Source organism: Meles meles, chromosome 4 (genome assembly GCF_922984935.1).
Source record: "Meles meles chromosome 4, mMelMel3.1 paternal haplotype, whole genome shotgun sequence".
In the NCBI taxonomy this organism is placed as follows: Eukaryota; Metazoa; Chordata; class Mammalia; order Carnivora; family Mustelidae; genus Meles; species Meles meles.
In genome coordinates this window covers 163,870,113-163,891,005 of record NC_060069.1, presented here as the reverse complement: position 1 = coordinate 163,891,005, position 20,893 = coordinate 163,870,113, and the positions used below count along the sequence as shown (strand labels likewise).

The window sequence follows — 20,893 nt, the reverse complement described above, 5'->3', positions numbered from 1 at the left end:
TATATCATGTCTTCTTTATCCATTCAACAGTCAGTGAACAGTTGGGATGTTTCCATACATTGTCTATTATGCTACTTAAAACAAACAAAAACGTGATCCAGTTCTACATATGCAATATACAAGAGACACTCTTAAATTCAAAGACAAAAACAAATTAAAAGTGAAAGTACAAAAACAAATATACTATCTAAATAGTAACCAAAAGAGAGCTGGAGTGACTATACCAACATCAGACAAAATCATCTTTAAGACAAAAATGGTTACTAGAGACAGAGGACATTTTATAATGACAAAAGGGTCGATTAGTCATGAAGTATAACAATCATATACATATGTTTCTAAAAACTGAACCCCATGGGCGCCTGGGTGGCTCAGTGGGTTAAAGCCTCTGCCTTTGGCTCAGGTCATGGTTCCAGGGTCCTGGGATCGAGGCCCACATCAGGCTCCCTGCTCAGTGAGGAACTTGCTTTTCCATCTCCCTCTACTGCTCCCCCTGCATGTGCTCTCTTGCTCTCAATCAAATAAATAAATAAAATCTTTAAATAAGTAAATACTGAGCCCCAGAATGAACGCAACAAAAAATTAACAGAAACCAAAGGAGAATTAGACAATTCACAATAATAGTTGGAGACTTCAATATCCCATTTTCAATACAGGATAGAACAACAAGATCAGAAAGGAAAGAGATTTTAATAGCACTATAAAACACTAGAGCTAACAGATATTTATAGGGTACTTCAGTCCAAAACCAGAAAATACATTATTTTAAACTACACAAGGAGTATTAATCAAGGACAGATCAGATGTTTAATCACATCAAAATTTAAAAGAATTGAAATCTGTGTAAGTTTGTTGTCTGACAGCAAGGAAAAGAAATCAAAAGCCAACAGTAGAAACTTAAGAAATTCACAGATTTGTGGAAATTAAATAACATACTTCTAAATAAGCAAGGAATCAAAGAAGAAATCACAAGGGAAATGGGAACTACACTGAGTTGACTGAAAATTACAACACAACATATCAAAACGCATAAGAGGCAGTAAAAGCAGTGATTAGAGGACTGTATAGCCATGAACACCTATGTTAAAAAGGAAGAACGGACTCAAATCCATAACCTAACCTTCTGCCTTAAGGAATTAGAAAGAGCAAACTAAACTCAAAGCAAACAGAAGAAAGGAAAAAACAGATTAGAACAAAAAGAAATGAAATAGAAAATACAAAGCAATGGAGAAAAAACAATGAAACCAAAAGACAATTCTTCGAAAAGATCAATGAAACTGACAAATCTTTATCTGAACTAAGAAAGAGAAGACTTAGTAAAAATCAGAAATGAAACTACCAACCTTACAGAAATAAAGATGGATTATAAAGAAATATGAATAACTATTTGCTACCAAATTAGATAACTTAGGTGAAATGGATAAATTTCTAAAAGACACAAACTATCAAACTGATTCAACAAGAAACAGAAAATCTGAATAAACCTAAACAAGCAGACATTGAGTTAGTTATTGGAAACTTCCCATTAGGAAAAGTGCAGAACCAGATGGTTTCACTAGTGAATTCTACCAAACATTTAAGGAGAATTAACCCCTCACAGACTCTTCCAAAAAATAGAAAAGAACACTTCTCAATTCACTCTATAAGGCTAGTATTACCCTGATATCAAAACCAAAGATATCACAAGAGAAAAAAATAGACCAGTATGCCCTAAGAATACAAATGCCTTCTTTGGAAAAATGTCTATTCATGTCTTCAGCTCATTTTCTAATTAGATTATTCAACTTCGGGGGTTGAGTTTTGTAAGTTCTTCATATATCTTGGATAGTCGCCCTTTATCAGATATGTCAATTGCAAGTTTCTTCTCCCATGCCATGGACTGCTTTTTAGTTTTGGTGACTGTTTCTATCACTGTGCGGAAGCTCTTTATTTTGCGGAGTCCCCATAGCTTATTTTTGCTTCTGTTTCCCTTGCTTTAGAGATATTCCTAGAAAGAAGTCGTCACAGCCGATTTAAGAGACATTACTGCTTGTGCTCTTTTCCAGGACTTTCATGGTTTCAGGTCTCACATTTAGATCTTTAACCCATCTTGAATTTACTTTTGTGTTTAGTGTAAGGAAGTGGTCCAGTTTCATTCTTTTGCCTGTTGCTATTCAGTTCTCCCAAAACCATTTGCTGAAGAAACTCTTTCGCATTGGATATTCTTTCCTGCTTTGTCAAAGATTAATTTGACCATATAATCGTGGGTTCATTTATGGGGTTTCTATTCTGTTCCACTGATCTTTGTGCGTGTCTATTTTTGTGTCAATACCGTACTGCTTTAATTGTAATATAACTTTGAGTACAGAATTATGATGCCTCCAGCTGTGCTCTTCTTATTCAAGACTGCTTTGGCTATTCAGGGTCTTCTGAGGTTCTATACAAATTTTAGCGTTGTTTGTTCTAACTCTGTAAAAATGCTGTTGGTATTCCGATAGGGACTGCATTAAGGCGTAAACTGTTTTGGGTAAAGAAAACATACAGACAGCCAACAAACATATGAAAAAATGATCAACATCACTCATCATCCAAACTATATTGAAATGCCACACCTGCCAGAATAGGTAATATCAACCACACAAGAAACGACAGCTGTTGGCAAGATGTGGAGAAAGGGGAATCCTTCATACTGTTGACGCGAAGGCAACAGTGACGCGAAGGCAGCCACTGTGGAAAACAGTATGATGGAGGCTCCTCAAAGAAGTAAAATAGAACTACCCTACGATCCAGCAACAGCAGTACTAGTATTACCCAAAGAATAAAAAAATACTAATTCAAAGAGATACATGCACCCAATGTTTAGAGCAGCATTATCTACAATAGACAAATTATTGAAACAGCTCAAGTGGCCATTGACTAATGATGCATAAAGAAGATGTGATAGGTTTACAATGGAATATTGAGTATGTACATTGAGTACAATGGAATATGAGCCATAAAAAGAATGAAATTTTGCCATTTGCAATGACACAGATAGAGCTAAAGAGTATAGGGGCGCCTGGGTGGCTCAGTGGATTAAGCCGCTGCCTTCGGCTCAGGTCATGATCTCAGGGTCCTGGGATCGAGCCCCGCATCGGGTTCTCTGCTCCGCAGGGACCCTGCTTCCTCCTCTCTCTCTCTCTGCCTGCCTCTCTGCCTACTTGTGATCTCTCTGTGTCAAATAAATAAATAAAATCTTTAAAAAAAAAAAGTATAATACTAAGCAAAATAAGTCAGAGAAAAATACAATATGACTTCACTCACGTGGAATTTAAGAAACAAAACAAACGACCAAAGGGACAAAAAGAGAGAGAGAGAGGCAAACCAAGAAACAGACTCTTCACCACAGAGAACAAACTGATGGTGACCAGAGGGAGGCGGGTGGGGGATGGACACTAGGCGTGCACTTGCCGTGATGACTACCAGGTGAGGCACGGAAGTAATCAACCACCACACAGCACACCTAAAACTACTATTATACTGTTGTTAGGTAACTAGAATGTAACTAAAAACTTTTTAAAAGAATACATATGCAAAAATCCTCAACAAAATAATGACAAACTGAATCCAGCAGTATATAAAAAGGATGACCCACCCTGACCAACTGGAATGTATCCAAGAAATGCAAGGTTGGTTCAACATACAAACGTCAATTGGTATAATGCATAACAGTAAGAAAATGAAGCACAAAAAGACATTATCATCTCAATAGAAGCAGAAAAAGCATCTGACAATACCACTCTTTTATGATAAAAACACTTATTAGAATAAAAATAGAAGGGAACCTCCCTCCCCAAACTGACAAAGGACATCTCAAAAACCCACGGCTGACAACATACTTCATGGTGAAATACTGAAAGCTTTCCCTCCCTATGATCAGGACCAAAATTAGGAGGTTCACCCTTGCCAGAACAATGCAACACTGTAACACAGGTTATAATCAAGGCAATTACAAAAGAAACAGAAATAAAAGGCATCCATATTAGAAAGGAAGAAGGAAAATTATCTATATATGAAGCTTATATGATCTCATGTATAGAAACTCCTCAGGAATCCACTAAAAAACTATTATAGCTTATAAACTCCATACTCCTGGACTGGAAGACTTCTATGATTAAGATGGCAACACTCTCGGGGCGCCTGGGTGGCTCAGTGGGTTAAGCCTCTGCCTTCAGCTCAGGTCATGATCTCAGGGTCCTGGGATCGAGCCCCACATCAGGCTCTCTGCTCAGCGGGGAGTCTGCTTCCTCCTCTCTCTCTCTGCCTGCCTCTCTGCCTGCTTGTGATCTCTGTCAAATAAATAAATAAAATCTTGGGAAAAAAAAAGATGGCAACACTCTCAAATTGATCTACACAGTCAATGCAATCCCTATCGAAATTCTAGCTGTCTTTCAGGGATGGTAATCCTAAAAATCATATGGAAATGCAAGGGACCAGGAAGAGCTAAAACAACAGAAGGGCAAAGCTGGAGGACTCACACTTCCCAATTTCAAGACTCACAATTCAGCAGGAAGACAAAGAATCCAATTTAAAAAAACGGTCAAAGGATTTGAATAGACATTTCTCCAAAGACGACATGCAAATAGCCAGTAAGCACATAAAGAAGGGACCAACAGCAGCCGTCATTAAGGAAATGCTAATCAATACCACAATGAGGTACCAATTCACACCCACTAGAATGGTTATAATCAAAAAACTGGAAAATGACCAGTGTTCATGAAGGTACGAAGAAATTGGGACCCTCATACATTGTTGGTGAGAATGTAAAAAGGTGCAACTTCTTTGGAAAACAGTTTGGCAGTAACTCAAAAGGTTAAACATACAGTTAATATATGACCCCGAAATTCCACTCCTAAGTATATACACAAAGGAACTGAAAATATGTATGTATACAAACTTAAATATGACTTTTCATAGCACATTATTCACAATAGCCAAAAAAGTAGAAACAACCCAAATGTCTCCCTACTGATGAATGGAGAATTAAAATGTGATATATCCACACAGTGTGGTACCGTTCAGCCATTAAAATGAAGTGCTGATACACAACAGGACAGGGATGAACCTTGATAATAATGCACTAAGTAAAAGAAGCCAGACATGAAAGCCCACATATTTATGATTCCATTTATATGAAATGTCCCTAATAGGCAAATCCTTAGAGACAGAAAGAAGATTAATGGTTGCCAGGGACTGGGACAGGGAGGAATGGGGAGTTACTGTTAATAGGTATGAGGTTTCTTTTTAAGGTGATGAAAATATTCTGGAATTATATAGCAATAATTGTTGCACGATCTTGTAAATAAACCAAATCCAATGAATCAGAAACTTTAAAAGGGTGAATTTTATGGCATGCAAATTATATCTCCCCCCCAAAATTTAAAGAATTTTTAAAATAAAAGTGAAATCAAAATAGTTTTAGAAAAAAAAATAGGGAGTATCTACTACCAGCTGATCTGCAATAAATAAATTTCTAAAGAAGGCTCGTTCTTCAGACAGAAGGGAAACGACCCCAGAAAGAAGCTCGGAAATGTCAGAGAGCAATGAGAAGCAGAAAAGGGACAAAACTGTGAATAAATGTACAAGAACACTGATGGCACATTAAATAACAACACTGTTAATATTAATATTTCGTTGAGTTTAAAAAGAGCTTATAGAGTTGAAGTACACAATAGCAAGCACATACAAAGCTGGACGGGGAGAACGGACTTCAAGTAGTCTATGACACTATGATTTCTGCTCCAGAAGGCAGGTATAACTGCATTATCTGGGTAAGTTAATAACACATTATCTAATTTACATGGTAACCAAGAAAACAAAGACAAATAAACTGTAACCTCCAACACAGTGAAGAGAGAAGAAAAGTAGAATGATTTTTAAAAATCATAATACTGTTTTAAAATAAGAAAAGAGAAAAATAAACACAGAACATGTGGGATAAGAAAAATAAATGAGTATAGACTAAAATAGATTACTAATTATATTCAACATAAATGAGTTCAATGCTCTAATTAGAAGACAAAAATTATCAGACTAAATGAAAAACAATCTAATTGATTATTTTGCAAGATACATACCTAAAGTTTAAGAAAACAGTAAGGTTCAAAGTAAAATGATAAAAAACAAAGATATCATGCAATTATGAGTCTAAAGCAATCTGCAATGGCTATTTTTGCACTGGCATATGATACCATAGGCAAAGATTCATTACTAGAGATAAAGAAAACCACTGTTAATGATTAAAGTCTCAGTTCTTCAGGAAGACATAACAATTTTATATTCTCATGCCCCTAATAGCATGGACTCAAAGCATATACATAAAAATTGGCAGAACTTCAAAGAAAAATAAGATAAATCTATAATCATAATGAAATTGGGTAATTATCTCAGTAATTGATGTAACAACCAGACCCAAAAAATACTAAGAAAACAGAGAGGTGCCAAGTATAAGTTAGCTCAATGGAATGTATACAACACTGAAACTAATTCTTTTCAAGCACACAGGAATGTGTGAGAAAACTTATAGTCCATATTCTGGGCCATAAAGCACATCAGCAAATTTCAAAGAATTATAAAGAGCAAGATTTGGGGGCAATGCAATTGCGCTGGAAAAGAATAAGAAAATATGCATATGTTTGAAAAATTTTAAATGTTCTTCTAAATGACCTATAAACTTTAAAAATCTTACTGGAAATTAGAAAATATAACTGCTTTAGTCTCCTTGGGTTACTGTACCACAGACTGAGGGGCTTAACCAACGGACATTTATTTCTCACAGTTCCGGGGGCTGGGAAGTCTGAGATCAGAATGCCAGCATGGGAGAGCTCTGGTCAGGGGCCTCTTCCTGGCTTGCGAATAGCTGTCTTCCCGCTGCATCCCCACGTGGCAAGGAAAAAGAGAAAAAGAGCAAGTTTTCTGGTCTCTTCTAATAAGGTACTAATCCTATCACACTCATGACCTCATCTAAACCTAATTATCTCCCAAAAGCTCCATCTCCAAAACCATCGTCCTGGGGGCTGGGGCTTCAACATACGAATTTGAGAGGAGCACAATTCAGTGTACAGTATATACGAAACAATAAGGAAAATACCTCAAATCAAATTCTGTATAATGCAGCTAAAGCATTATTTTATAAGGAAATGTATCACCTTAAATACACATATTAGTAGGAGGAAAAAGCTGCAAATTAATAAACCAAGTATTCATCTCAAATTGAAGAGAAAACAGCTACGGAAAAGGAAAATTAGGGGGCAATTTCACTCAGAGACCTGGATGCAAAAATCCCAAGCAAAACATTAGTCACTGAAATCTAATCGATACATTCTAAGAATAAGCTAATATGTTATGTTTATACAGTGGTCATCTTTGGGTGACAGAATTAAATATTTTCATTTTGCTTTTGATACCATTCTTTATTTCACAAATTTTCTAAATACTCATTTTATGGATCAGGAAAAATATTTTTAAATTAATAAATTTTTGATCTCTCATACTTATGAAGTCAACTAGTTCATAAATGGCAAGAAGTAGCTCAGAAAAGCCATTTCGTCTGAGTAATCACAAGACTACAAGACCTTGTGTGTCTCAGTGTCTCTCTTTGGTTGAGAACAAAGAAAAAGGGTGGATAGGAGTAGAAGTGGATTTACAAAGACAGGGATATGATAAGAGCAATTCGTAGGCTTTTTGCCCAGGCACTAAGGGAGCGATCTCATACACAAATGTGTCTATAAATAGAATCCATACTGCACTTCAGTGAATAATTTAAAAGCACTTTGCAAACAGGGTTAAAAAAACGGGAACCTAAATGCTCAAAAATCAATAGTTCTGTCCTATCCCAACCTGGTGAGTTACACAAATAGATGTTTGAGCTTATATCATTTTTTAAGAACAGTAGAAGCTGGGGGCTGCCTGGGTGGCTCAGTCGGTTAAACATCCTACTGCTCTTGGTTTTGGCTCAGATTGTGATCTCAGGGTTGTGAGACTGAGCCCTGCACTGGGCTCTGCGGTCACCATTGAGTCTGCTTGAGCTTTCCTCCCTCTCCCTCTTCCCCTCCCCACACTTGCACACTCTCTCTCTCTGAAATAGAGTAAATAAATACAATCTTAAAAAAAAAAAGAAGAAGAAACATTGGAAGCTGGATGGTTAAGTATCAAAAGGTTTAACAACATCTACAAGCTCTGACCTATTAATTCTGCCTTTAGAAACTTACTCTTCATAAATTGTCAGTGATACACACAATGATTTGGGTATAGGTTATTGATTATTGATCAAAGCATTATTTATGATGATAAATATTTTAAAGCAGCATAAATGTCCAGCTGTCAGGGAAGTGGTTCAGTCAACTGGGACACCCACTATAACAGTACGCAAACATTTAAAATAGTATTTTCAGGAGCGCCTGGGTGGCTCAGTTGTTAAGCGTCTGCCTTTGGCTCAGGTCATGATCTCAGAGTCCTGAGATCAAGCCCCACATTGGGCTCCCTGCTCAGCAGGGAGCCTGCTTCTCTCTCTCCCTCTGCCTGCTGCTCCCCCTATTGATACTCTCTCTGTGTCAAATAAAGAATCTTTAAATACAATACAACCCTATCAACAAGAATATGGTATGACGCAAGAAGTTGTCACTATGTAGTACAAAGACAGCTGCTCACAAAACATTACGGAATGAATCCCAACGTAGGATATGCATATTATACCACATACAAAGGTAGAAAAACACAATGGCTATTCTTGTGTGCTAAAATTATGAATGTTTATTTTGTCCTTTATACTCCTTGCTTGCTTCAATTTTTCTACACAAAACATTTGTGTCACTTTTAAAAATAGGAAAAAACTTTAAAATTAATTATCTCAACTAGATTAAAACACCCTTCATCAGTGCCAACCTACTTCTAGTGAGGGTAAATTGGAGGTCAGTAAAGAACTGATACATTTGTTTTCTATAACTATATAATAAACTATCACAAACGGAGCAACTTAAGATTTACATTTATGGGGCTCCTGGGTGGCTCAGTGGGTTAAGCCTCTGCCTTCGGCTCAGGTCATGATCCCAGGGTCCTGGGATCGAGCTCCGCATCGGGCTCTCTGCTCAGCCGGGAGCCTGCTTCCTCCTCTCTCTCTCTGCCTGCCTCTCTGCCTACTTGTGATCTCTGTCAAATAAACAAATAAAATCTTAAAAAAAACAATTCACATTTATTATCTCACAGATTCTGTGACTTAAAAGTCTGAGCAGGCTTACCTAGGTTCCCTGCCTAGGGTCTCACAAGGCTGCAGTCACGGTGCTGGCCAGGCTATGTTCTCGTTAGAAGACCCAGCTGGGGAAGAATTCACTCCCAAGTTCCACCGGGTTATTGGCAGAGGTTGTTTCCTTGCCGTACAACCGAGGGTCCCTGCTTCTTACTGGCTATCCCTGAAGGCCCCCCTCGGCTTCTAGAGGTCACCTGAAGTTCTTGCCATGTGGGCTTCCCCAACATAGCTGCTTACACAAGCCAGCAAAGAGAGGCTTTAAATGAGTTTCTAACAAAATGAAATTTTATATTAATGTAACATAATCAAGGAAGTGAACCCCATTACTTTTGCCCTATTCTATTGGTTAGAACAAGTCCCACTTCAATAGGAAAAGATTAAACAAAGGTGTGAATCACCAGGATCATGGTGAGGCCATCTTCATACAGTCTGTCCACTACATCTAGTCTCCCGAGGCAGAGCCCAGGCAAAAGAGGGAAACATGTGCTTGGATCTATCTGAAAGCTCTTCTGATCTACTGACTACCCATAAACAAAACTGAACCCTGCTCTCTCTGCACGGCTGGGGCAGAACAGGACTGTAAGACGTGAAGGGAGAGTCCGCCATGAGCCAGAGTTAACACAGAGGATTTAAGCAGGGAGGTGGGAACTGCGCCAGCCTTGAAGGATAGTTAAGACTTAGATCCCCAGAAAGGAATAAGAAAAGGAGGCTTTTGCTTTACAATAAGGAAAGGTAGAGAGACAGGAGGTGGGTTCTGAGGAGAGTAAGTAGGATGGTTTGTTCAGAACAAGTATAAACCAACATACTGTTAGTTTCACGTTGTCGTCGGTCCCCTGAGGACCAACATACCTGCAGACCGTGCACACGTGTAAGCCTTCAAACAAGACCTACAGAGGAACACAGGAGTTTGGGCTAACTATGCAGAACTGACATCAATTAACCTCCATAGTTTGGTAAATGCTACTACTATTTGTCCGAGCTTCTGGGACATGGAAGACTCCACCTCCTTGCTCCGTTTGAAACAGTATGGCTGGGATGACTCCTCCTGGCCAATGAAATGTGAGAAGAATGGAACTGCAGCCCTCCTAAAGTGTAACTGCAGGCGTAAGGAACTCCATGTTCTAAAAGGGTCCAGATCCAGAATATTTAAGAATCAATTTTGCCAAACTTCCAAGGAACAAAAATCCCTCCCTTTCAGAAGCCAATACAGGGAAGACGAAGCATCACCATGATGCCAAATTGGAATAAGGGCAATATAAGAAAAGATTATTACTGGCCAATACTTCTCATGAAAATATATGCCAAAACCATAAAGGAAATATTACCATATTAGACCCAATAATAATTTTTAAAATAGCCTGTCATGACAAAGTACAGTTTATCCCAAAAAATCAATGATGGCTTAAAATTAAAAATTAAAATATTTCATTTCAGTCACAATTTATTTTATTCAGTGATTTTATTTATTTATTTGACAGAGAGAGAGAGAGAAGGAGAACACAAGCAGGGGTAGCAGCAGCAGAGAGAGAGGAGGAAGCAGGCTCCCCGCTGAGCAGGGAGCCCAATGCAGGGACCCTGGGATCATGACCTGAGCCGAAGGCAGACGCTTACTTATCTGAGCCACCCAGGCGCCCCATCAGTCATAGTTTAGAGAAAAAAACATGAAATCATCTAAATAGGTAGAGAAAATCATTTGTTAACATTCAAACTCTATTAATGGTTTTTAAAAAATCTTTTACCGAACTATTAGCAGAGGAGACCATCCTTAACCTAATGAAAGGAATCTACCAAAAAACATAGCAAACTTCATATTTAAGGCTCTAAAAGTATTACCTTCAAAGTGTAAAATAGTATTAGCATAGCCTTATCAAAATTTCTATGCAACTTTGTCTAGTGTCCAAACAATGGAAATAAGACAAAGAATAAATAGGCTTAAAGGCTAGGAAGGAAGAAATAAAATTATCATTATTTACATGGAGAAATCAGAAACAGGTCCACATATGTGTAAAATTTTGTGTTTCAAAGGAAGCATTGCAGATCATTGTGGTAAGAATGGTATTCAAAAAATAGTGATAAAGCCGGTACAATGGGTTATGCTTTTGGAAAAGTTCTAAAATTGTATCTCTACTTCACACCTCACACAAAAATAAGTCCCAAGTAGAATATGAAAAGCAAATATCCAATTTTTTAAAGATGAGGATATCCTATCACCTTGGGGTAACAAAGAATTTCTTAAATAAAACTCAATAACCACAAACCATAAGGAAAAGATTGATAAATCCGACTGCATTAAAACAAAACACCTGTTCTTCAAAACAGCATTTTTAAAAGACTAAAAAAATAGGGCACAAATAGAACCCAGAATATATAAATGACTTCTAAAAAGCTGTATAAAGGACAACCCAGGTAACAAATGGACGAACAATACATGAATACAATTTACAGAAGAGGAAACCCATGTGGCCACTAAATGGATAAAAAAATCTTCACTTACGAGTAATCAAGTAAATGCATATTAAACAGTGAGATATTTCATACCTAAGTTGACTAACAACCATTAAAACATCTGAAGATACCAGGGACTAGAGAGGCTGTGAAGAAACAAACCCTTGGAAAATGCTTTGACAACAGCGCTGACGCTGGCATTCTATGACCCCCACAATCCCACTGGTGCATGCAGACCTGAGAGTGCCCAGCACAGAAGAAAGCTGAGCCAGCGGGAAGTGGCAGTAAGCAACGGTCCAGACCAAACAGGCTGCTAGGTTAAAGGCTGCGGGTGAGAGTTAGGCCAGGTAAGAGTATCAAATGCCAGTCTTGCCAGGAGATGAAACTAAGGATAAGAACCACGCGTACCTGGGGCCACCTCCCCCGCAACAGCAGCTAAATCATTTTGTGTTCTACTGCCTATCCGATCATGTTCTTTCCTCTTCAAACTTTGCCAGCTGTAACTTTCTAGAGCAGCCCCAATTTGTATCAGGTTCCCATGGCTGCTCTAACAAATCCACAAATTTAGTGGCTTAATACAACAGAAATTAATTATCTTTCAGTTCTGGAGATCAGAATTCAGACACAAGGTCTTACTGGGCTAGAATCAAGGTGTAGACAAGGCTGTGTTCCCTTGCAGAGGCTCTCGGTGAGTATCCATTTTCCCACCTTTTCCTGCTTCTAGAGGCTGCCCATTCCTTGGCTCGTAACCCCTCCCATCTTCTAAGCCAACGATGACAGGTTCTCTTCCTCATTTCCCCTCACTCTGACACTAGCTCTTCTGCCTCCTTCTTCCATATTTAAGGGCCCTTGTGACGAGTTTGGGCCCACCCAGGGAAATCCAGAATAATCTCCTTGTTTTAAAATCGGCTGATTAGCAACTTTCATTCCAACTATTACCTTAAATTCTCTTTGCCCATGTAACATAGCACATTCACAGGCTCCGGGGATTTAGGATGTGGACAGCTTTGCGAGGCCATTATTCTGCCTGCCACACCAGCTCCACTTGACTCTGCCCACAGCTCTTGAGTTCTAACACTTCCACGATGCCCTCCCCACCGTCAGCACCACAAACTCTGTTCTCCAGTCACATCAACCCTCCGGTCTTTTTGAAAACCAATTTTACACCCATCCGCGCCCAAACACAATTATAATTCACCCTTCAGGTCTCAGCCCAAGGCCACCTCCTCTCTGAAGCGTTTCCTGAGTCCCAGCCTAAATGAATCACGTCACTTCAACAAAGCAACGCAACTTCCTGTGTATCCCAATTGCAGCACTTAGTGTGGCCCCCCGTAACCACCAGTTTACAAGTCCTGTCTTCAGTCCACAGTGGAGTCTTTCCATGAAAAATACTGTGTCTCCTTCCCCCTGAGTTTTCAGATCACAGCCCAGGGCCAGGCAAAGAGTGGGCACTCGAGAGTATTTCTGAAGCTTGGAGGAGGCAGAAGGAAGCTGCCCCGGGTTTCCCTCAACAAAACGGCTTCCTCCCTCACACAACAGGAGTTACGTGTAGGGCTGGTGGGGCCAAAGAACCAGCTCAGATGCTCACAATCCCTTAGCAATCGCTGCTCAGTCGGATGCACAGTTACCGGGAGGAACCGCGGGCCCAGTATTCCTTACCGCCAACCCGCGGCCCAATTCGAAGAGACCAGGTACAAGTAACCTCCAGAGAGTCGGGATTTGTGTGACGCGCGACGATCTCACCGTTACAGAAAGGACGGCTTTCTGTCCACAGCCCCGCACCACACAGAGGGCTCCGGTCCCCTGCGGCGAGCTGGAAAGCACCGGTGCGACGGACCTTGCTTTCGGAAAGCCTCGCTTCTAGCAGCCCGGCTTGAGTTCCCGGAAGACTGGCTTCGGGCCAGACTCAACTTCCCGCTCGACGGCTCAGCTTGGTTTCCATGCGCGAATTTTGAAAATGATTCTTTCACGTTAAATTCAGTCACCACACCCGTGTCACCTGGGCTGTCCTTTTCACAGCTTTTTAGGAGTCACTTACATCCTCTCAGACTGGGCAACGACCGGGCAGCGCGTGTCACCCGCAGCGCTCGTCGCCGCACGCGGACGTGCCAGAACCCTCTCCGGGGAAGGAAACGCGAGGCGGAGAAGCGGGACGCGGTCAGCACCACGGACAGGGACGCGAGCGGCCGCGGCAGTCCCCGCTTTCGCCGTGAGGCTGGGGCGGGGACCGGTGCCAACGCATTAGAGGGGGTTTTCCTGCGCCCGGGCCTTCTCAAAGGGACGTGCCATTCCCGTTTACCAAGACGCGCCGCGGCGACCCCTCCGCCGCGAGCCCCGACGTCTCCCGACACCGGGGGCTTCGCCGGGGACACGGGGCAGCCAGTCCGGGAAGTGGCCGCGCCGCGGGGGATGGCGGCCCCGGCCGGGAGCAGAGCAGCACGCGGAGCCGCAACTTTGTCTCAACGTCCGGCAGGAGGCGCCACGTGTCGCCACTTCCACACGCGGCCCCGAGGTGCCCCTTCCCGCGGCCCCGAGGACCAGCAAAGACATGCGGGAAGGGGCCCTGAGGTCCCGCAGCGTCGGGGCCAGTCGCGAAGCCGCGAGCCCGCTCGGCGCCCGGTGCGTCCGGCCACGTCCGACGGCGGCGGCGGGAGCGCGGCGGGAGCGCGGAGGCCTGGGCGTCCCCGCACAAGGGACAGCGCGCGGCGCGGGGTTCGTCGGCGGGAGGCGTCTCCGACGGTTCCGAGTCCGGGCGCCCTCACGCCGGGGCGACCGGGACGTCCGCGGCCCCACAGCGCGCACGGGGACGGCCTCGAGCACAGGCGGGAAGGGGCGCCGACCCGAGCCGCGGAGGCCGGGCTGCGCTGAGTCCCGCCGCCTGGCGCCGGGGACACTTCCGAGCGGGACGACGGCGCGACAGCGGACCAGGCGCGTCCCCGCGGCCGTCGCGGGGCGGGACCCTCGCGGGGCGGCGGGCGAGCGCTCGGCCCGCACCCGGCAGCCCGCAGGTCGCCGCCCCCCGCCGGCGCGACCCCGACCGGCTCCGAGGCGCGCCCGCTGCCGAGTCCCGAGTCCCCGCAGCGCCGCCCGCGCCGCCGACTTCGGAGCCGGGGTCGGGGCCGGCGCCCGCTGGCTGACCCGCCGCCCGCCGCCCGCGACCCCGCGACCCGCCGCCCCGCCCCGCAGCCGCCGCCAACTCGCGCTCTGCCGGCGCCGGACGCGCGACCCCGCTCCCAGCCCCGCGGGCAAAGTTAGCGGCCGCCGCCCGCCCCGGCCCGCGCCCTCGCTCGGGCGCCCGCTGCGACCCCCGGCCCTGCCCCCGGCCCCGACCCCGACTCCGGCGCGACCCCCGGACCCGGGCCAAGACCCCCGCCCCCGGCCCCGCGGGCGACCGCTCACCTGTCCGCGGACGAGGGCGTGCCCGCCGGCGGGCCGGGCCGGAGCCCGGGTGGGGCCGGGCTGGGGGCAGGGAGAGCGGGTGACGACCGGGCGGCGAGGCGGCGGCGGAGCCTGAGGCGACCGAGTCTGAGGCGACTGAGGCGGCGGTAGCTGCTTCTCGCGCTCCAGCCAAAGCGCTGCGCGCGGCGCGGGCCCGCCCCCGCTGAGCTGCTGACCAATCCCACGCCGCCCGCCGCCGCTGGCCCCGCCCCCCGCCCAAGGACTGGGCCTCGCGAAAGCGGGCGCGGCGGGCCAATCGAACGGAGGAACGGCGACGGATGAGGCCAATCGGAGCCCGAGAAGCTCTCTGGAAAGAAACCAATTACCGTCGCGGGGTGGTGGGGGCGGTGCTGAGGCGGGGCCAATGGTGATGGAGGCGTGACGGAATTTAGGGCGGGGCTTGCGAGTCACTGGTTGTGGGCGGGGCCACGAGCTTGTCACTGGGAAGAGGCGGCGCCACGCTTGAGGGGAGCCCAAGGTGGGGCGGAGCCATAAGTGAAAGGGGCGGGGTCTCCGGTGAAAGGGTCATGTGGGCGGGGCCAGTGGGCGGGCCCCAGAACTGGGGCGAGACCACAAATGGGGTACGAACGGCAAGAGGCGGGCAAGAGGCTGGCAAGTAGCCGGAGGCGTGGCCTGGGGCGCTCCGTGATTCGTGGAGGAGAGGCGGGACCACTATGGGGCGGGGAGGGGACGGGTCACCGGCTAAGGGCGTGGCCTGGGCGTTTTCTGGGCGCGCAGAGGCAAGCCCTGGAGAGGGGCGGGGTTATGGAGGAGAGAGGGGTAGGTCCCTGGAGCGTGGGGTTGTGGCCTGGGCGGGGACTGTAAGGCTGGGGGCGGGGCCAAAGGTGGGAGCGGGAAGGGCGGGTCCCTAGAGGGAAAGGGGTGGGGCGTTGTCCTGGGCGCGTCCCAGGGCTAAGGCGGAGGGGCGGGAAGGGGGGAGGGAAGGGGAGGTAACTTGCTGCGGGCGTGGCCTGTGGCGGGCACGGGTCACGAGCCAGGGGAGCTGCCTGGTTGGTCTCGGCGTGAGACCCGCCCAGTGGACCTGGACCGGGGCCTTGCACCCTCCGCGACTGGCGCCCTCCCCCTCCTCGCCCCGGGGGTCCGGGAGGCCCTAGGCGGGCGTCCCATAGCAGTCCGCGTAGCAGCCAGCTCCGGAGACCCCGCCTCTCTTGGGCAGCCGGCCCAGCCCAGGTCACCCCGCCGGGGGCGAGCCCGCCCAGCATCTGTCCCGGCTCCTCGGCAGGTGCCCAGCTTTCCTGCCCCCGCGGAAGCCGCGCGCCAGTCTTTGGGTCCGGGTGCCCGGGAGCGGCTGCACTTCTGCGCCAACGTTCGCAGGTGATTGGGTCAACACACCTGCCCGCAGGTGACCCAAGATGGTGACCAAGACCGCCTGAAGAGCTACTGGGCTGTCCTCAGGGGTCATAAGGCCTCCGCTGTTTTTGTTTTATTATCCTTTCTTCCATACTTCCTGGCCTGCCTTCTGCTTTGTTCGTATTTAGGGTCACTTTGGAGCGACTGAACCCTTGTGTCTCTTCTGTGCATTTGGGATCTATTCTTAGCCAAGATCGTTTCTTCCAGTGCGGCATCACATGGCACCAGACAGGTCACAGACAGCACAGCGACCTCCAACGACACGGGAGTGACCCATGGGGCAGCCAGGCCTTCAGGGGTCCTGGGACTCCCTACCCCACATCCCTCCGGAAGCCACGGGAGGGAACTTGGCCTCCTTAGCACCAGGAGGGGGCAGCTGGCTACCAGGGCAGACACTGGGATGGCCCTGGGAATGCAGCTGGGACTCTGGGTGCCCCTATTGGTACCGTTTGCCCCTAGGCCGGGGCAAGAGGCATTCCTCGGGGTTCTCCTCTGTGAACCCTACTCCTTCGTGGGCCACTAGAAGCCCACCCACATATGACCACTTCTTTTTGTAGGATCTTCACCCCAGTACACAATGGACCCCTTGGGCATTCGGAGACAGGCAAGGCTCGGTGACACTCAGACACAGGGCAGCAGTCCATGCAGGCATGGCGGGGGGCGGTCAGGAAGATCTGTGCCTCATTTGTCTTCACATGTGACTTGTGTATTAAAATGTTAAAATTTATTAGAAAGAAAGGGCCCCAACTTCAGGTGAGGGACTGTGGGCGGGGTCCACCTAGAAGGGCGGTAGCACTGGGGACAGCAAGAACACACGCAGCATCCGGGTTGTGAGTCCTTCCAAAGAAGGGGGTCACAGAGGCAAGGGCCACCCCAGCAGTGTGGACAGCGGCTGTCACTTGGAGCAGAGAGACATGCTTAACCATGCGCTCCGGGAGGAGAGCTCTGTGGGTAGGAAGGGGATTGCAGAGGGGTGGAGGGAGGCCCCGCTGAGTCTCACGGTCGGGGGGATGGAGCACGGTGCTGGGAAGTGAGCAAGAGCATCCCGCAGGACGTGCACCCAGAGACCAGGGCTGCAAGGACTGGATCACGTCCTGACTACATGGCTCTAGCTGGTCCCCTCACCTTGAGTCTGCGGGCAGAGACCCAGGGCCAGGGTTGCAGTGGCGGGGGAGCATGGGCTGAGAGCCCCAGTCCACCCCCGAGATTACAGGCTGCAGCCTCCCACTTCCCCAGCCGCTCCAGGGGCCCTCGTCCCCTCAGCTGCCTGCTTTGCCTCCTGAAAGACACAGTTAGTCATTAGGGAATTAATGATAGTGTTTTCGGGACAGCGTGTTGGACCCTAACAACTTTCAATTATTTCCAGTTCCTGCCAGCCCTGGGAGGAAGAAAGCAGCTCCTCTGCAGCCCCCGCCCTTGACACACAAGACAATCCACGTCTGCCGGCCTGTTGTCGCACGTCAGCAGGTCTCTGAGAGCCAAACAGCAGAGCCCCGCAGCTGGGCCGGCCAGAGCCCGCCTGCCCGAGCCCGCCTGCCCCCACCCCCCACCGAAGCAGGACCTGCCGGCCCCAAATTCCCCACACGCTGTGCGCCCTGCGCTCCCCCCTCCGTGTGGGTGCCACTCACCACCCTCCCAGCTGCTGTCACCGCGGCCCTTCCCGTGCGAAGTGCACCCAGGGGCCTGCATTTATAAATAACCCCATGGTGTCTTGTTGGGAGATGCAGGGAGCAGGGAGACAAGGAGCCTTGTAATTATCATCTGCCTGGGATGATGTCAGCTCAAGCCCTGGGAAGCCTCCGAGGGCCCGGCCCTCCTGACTGTCACACACATCCCCGCCAGCAGAGAGTCGGGGTGGGCCTCGCTCTCTCAGGCCAGAGCATGGGGGGCTAACAGGGCCGGGAACAGAGCTGCGCAGAAAGCAGGCCCAGTGGCCGACTGTGTCCGGGTCTTCGGGTGTGACGGCACGTGGCACCCGGCACCCGCAGCTACAGAGGCCCCCTCCCCTGCTCCAGAGAGAGGTCTGGAGCCCTGGACCTGAGTCTGGCGTGGAGGGCAGGGCGTCTGCGGGCCTTCAGGGAGACTTGGCCTCCACCCTGGGCCTGCTTTCCACAAGGAGAACTCACATTGTCATCTCAGCCACCCCTTGCGCTCAGCCTAAAACACAAGGATGCAGTTTACCTGGTGACAAGTCAGCAGCCTAGAGAACCAACGTTGCTGCTAAAACCCCCTTCACAAAACGCTGAGGCAGGCCCGCACCCCTGGGGGCACGGGGCCGGGTCAGCGGAGCTCGGAGATTCTGGGATAGCCACAGCGATGGACTGAAAACCGGAAAGCAGGTAAAGCAGTCCAGGCACCAGCTGCCCCGGCCAGGGAATATGCCCACGGCTGCAGACGTAGGCTCCTCCCCTGTGATGTGGGGTCACCTGGCTCTGCACCTGGCCTTTCCCACCTGGTCGCGGAAGCATCTGATGGCTATTTCACTAGGCGAGGCCATCATGGGGGCTCCTCTTGTGTCCCCGTGCTGAAGCAGCCGCTCCTAACGGGTCGTTGGCCATGTCCTTGGCCTGTGACTGGGGGTGAGGTGGGAGGAGGGGGATTGCACCGGCGGAGGCAAAGCTTCAGCCAACCAGGCTTCCGAGGGGCTGCCCGGATGATGGTGAAGCTGGGAATGTGTTCCAGGAGAGGCGAGCGTGCACGGAGCATCCAAGACAGACGTGTGGGAAGGAGAGAGAGAGAAGCGTTCGTGTTAACAGCGCCGCAGCCCCCTGGGACTCACCGACGCTCTCTCCTTCAGGGCTGGCAACCTGACCTGCACTCCACAGCTGCCCTGGGTCGGAGCCTCTCCGGGAAACCCACGCTGCCCCGCTGCAGCGTTCCCCTGGGGCTGGGTCACCTTCCAGCCGGGCACACCCTGACAACAGCCAGCAGACAGCCCTGTGGGGATGAGGGGCTGTGGGAGAGCAAACCCTGTCTTTACGGTGGACACAGAACGTCATCCCTGTGCTGGGAAGCTGGGCTCAGCCCGCGTGGCAGCCCTGGCTCTGTGCCCGAAGGACAAACAGGCTGGGGGGTGGCAGAAGTCCTGCTTCCACCTGCCACAACACCAGCTTTCCTGGGGGCTCCCTGCTTTCAGCCTGTAACAAGCATGGTTGTACCCCACGGCCTGCTTGTGGATGGGGCCCGGGATTTGTGCAGAGTGTGTTATCGCACCAGGTCACTGGAGTCGGTGGCCTATGTCCTCTCGGCCCATCTCATGAAACAGCAAGTGAGTCACCCGCCCGTGATTGCATCTCCCAGCTCAGACCACAGGCCCCGGGGCCGATGCGCCGCTGCCAGCAGGGAGAGAGAGCCGGGGCCCGAGCCAGAGAGGGGGACGGGGCCTGAGCCAGAGAGCCAGAGCCAGAGAGAGTCAGAGAGAGAGATGGGAAGGAAGAGCCAGAGGGGTGGATGAAGGTGAAACAGAGAAGGAGAGACAAGAGAGGGAAGGAGACAGAGAGGGAGAGAGAGAGAGACAGGCTGCTCCTTGCGTGGGCTCCTGGCTGGGTCTCTGGGACCCAGCCCCCCGACACCCCAGCCAGCAGACCACTGCACGCGTACACCTTTCCATCTGCAAGGTCTCTAGTGTTTTCTGGGAGGAAGAGAGGTGCGGCCTTCTTCCTTCTCTCACGGGAGCGCGCGCGCCCTTCTGCTTCAGGAAGACTTCTCCCAGTGAGAGCGGCCTGAACCCGCCTCTGCCCACCGTGCCTCCACAGAAGGCTCCAGAGTGAGAACTGTCTGTTCCACGGACGCCCTACCTCCCCGCCCTGCACACCCACTCGGCCGGCTGGAAGGGCAAAGCAGAGCTTTCGAAGCCCAGAGCTGATTGGGGAGCCGCTGGGCCGCGTGGCTGGACCAGGCCGCGTGGCTGGGTGCCGGGGCTTCCTCTGTGGCGCCCTCGGGCAACCGCGGGGTCTTTCTGCCTCAGTGGTCCCGTCCGCTGCTGGCAAAGACCTCTGCTGAGAACCGTAAGGCGAAATTCAAGAAGGTATGTGTTGAGAAGCCATTAAAATGTAAATTGTGGGGCTCTCAGAGGGCTGTCCGTGGCCCCTCTCCAATGACCCCCCTCCACCTTGGGGCAGCGACCCCCCCCACACTACCCTGGGCAGGTGGGAGCTGAGGAGTTTGCAGACCCAGGAACAAAGGCAACAAAGCAAATGGTCGAGCCCTGGGTGCCTGCCACGCCCCACCCCCCCACCTCACCCTCGCCCAGAAGGGGAGCCGGGGGCCTTACGCCAGGCGGGGTGAGCACCTCGGGGCACTGCACACGCAGCTTCCTCCCTTCCCGACCCGACCTCCAGACCAGCCCCAGGTCAGTCCCTCCTGGGTGACAGGCTT

General features: G+C 49.0%; 1 protein-coding gene across 11 annotated transcripts in view; it reads right to left on the bottom strand.

Moving 5' to 3' along the window:
* The window catches only part of PCBP3 (poly(rC) binding protein 3), a 246,681-nt gene extending 231,449 nt beyond the window's left edge, over window positions 1–15,232 (bottom strand). For 10 of the 11 annotated variants that reach the window (XM_046002832.1, XM_046002831.1, XM_046002839.1 and 7 more), the window contains exon 1: window positions 15,107–15,232. The gene's annotated coding sequence lies outside the window, so the exon portion shown is untranslated. Of the gene's footprint in view, window positions 1–12,646; window positions 12,665–15,106 lie in introns of those variants that run through there. The other variant, XM_046002833.1, reaches the window with a different exon arrangement.
* Window positions 15,233–20,893: the final 5,661 nt, after the last annotated feature.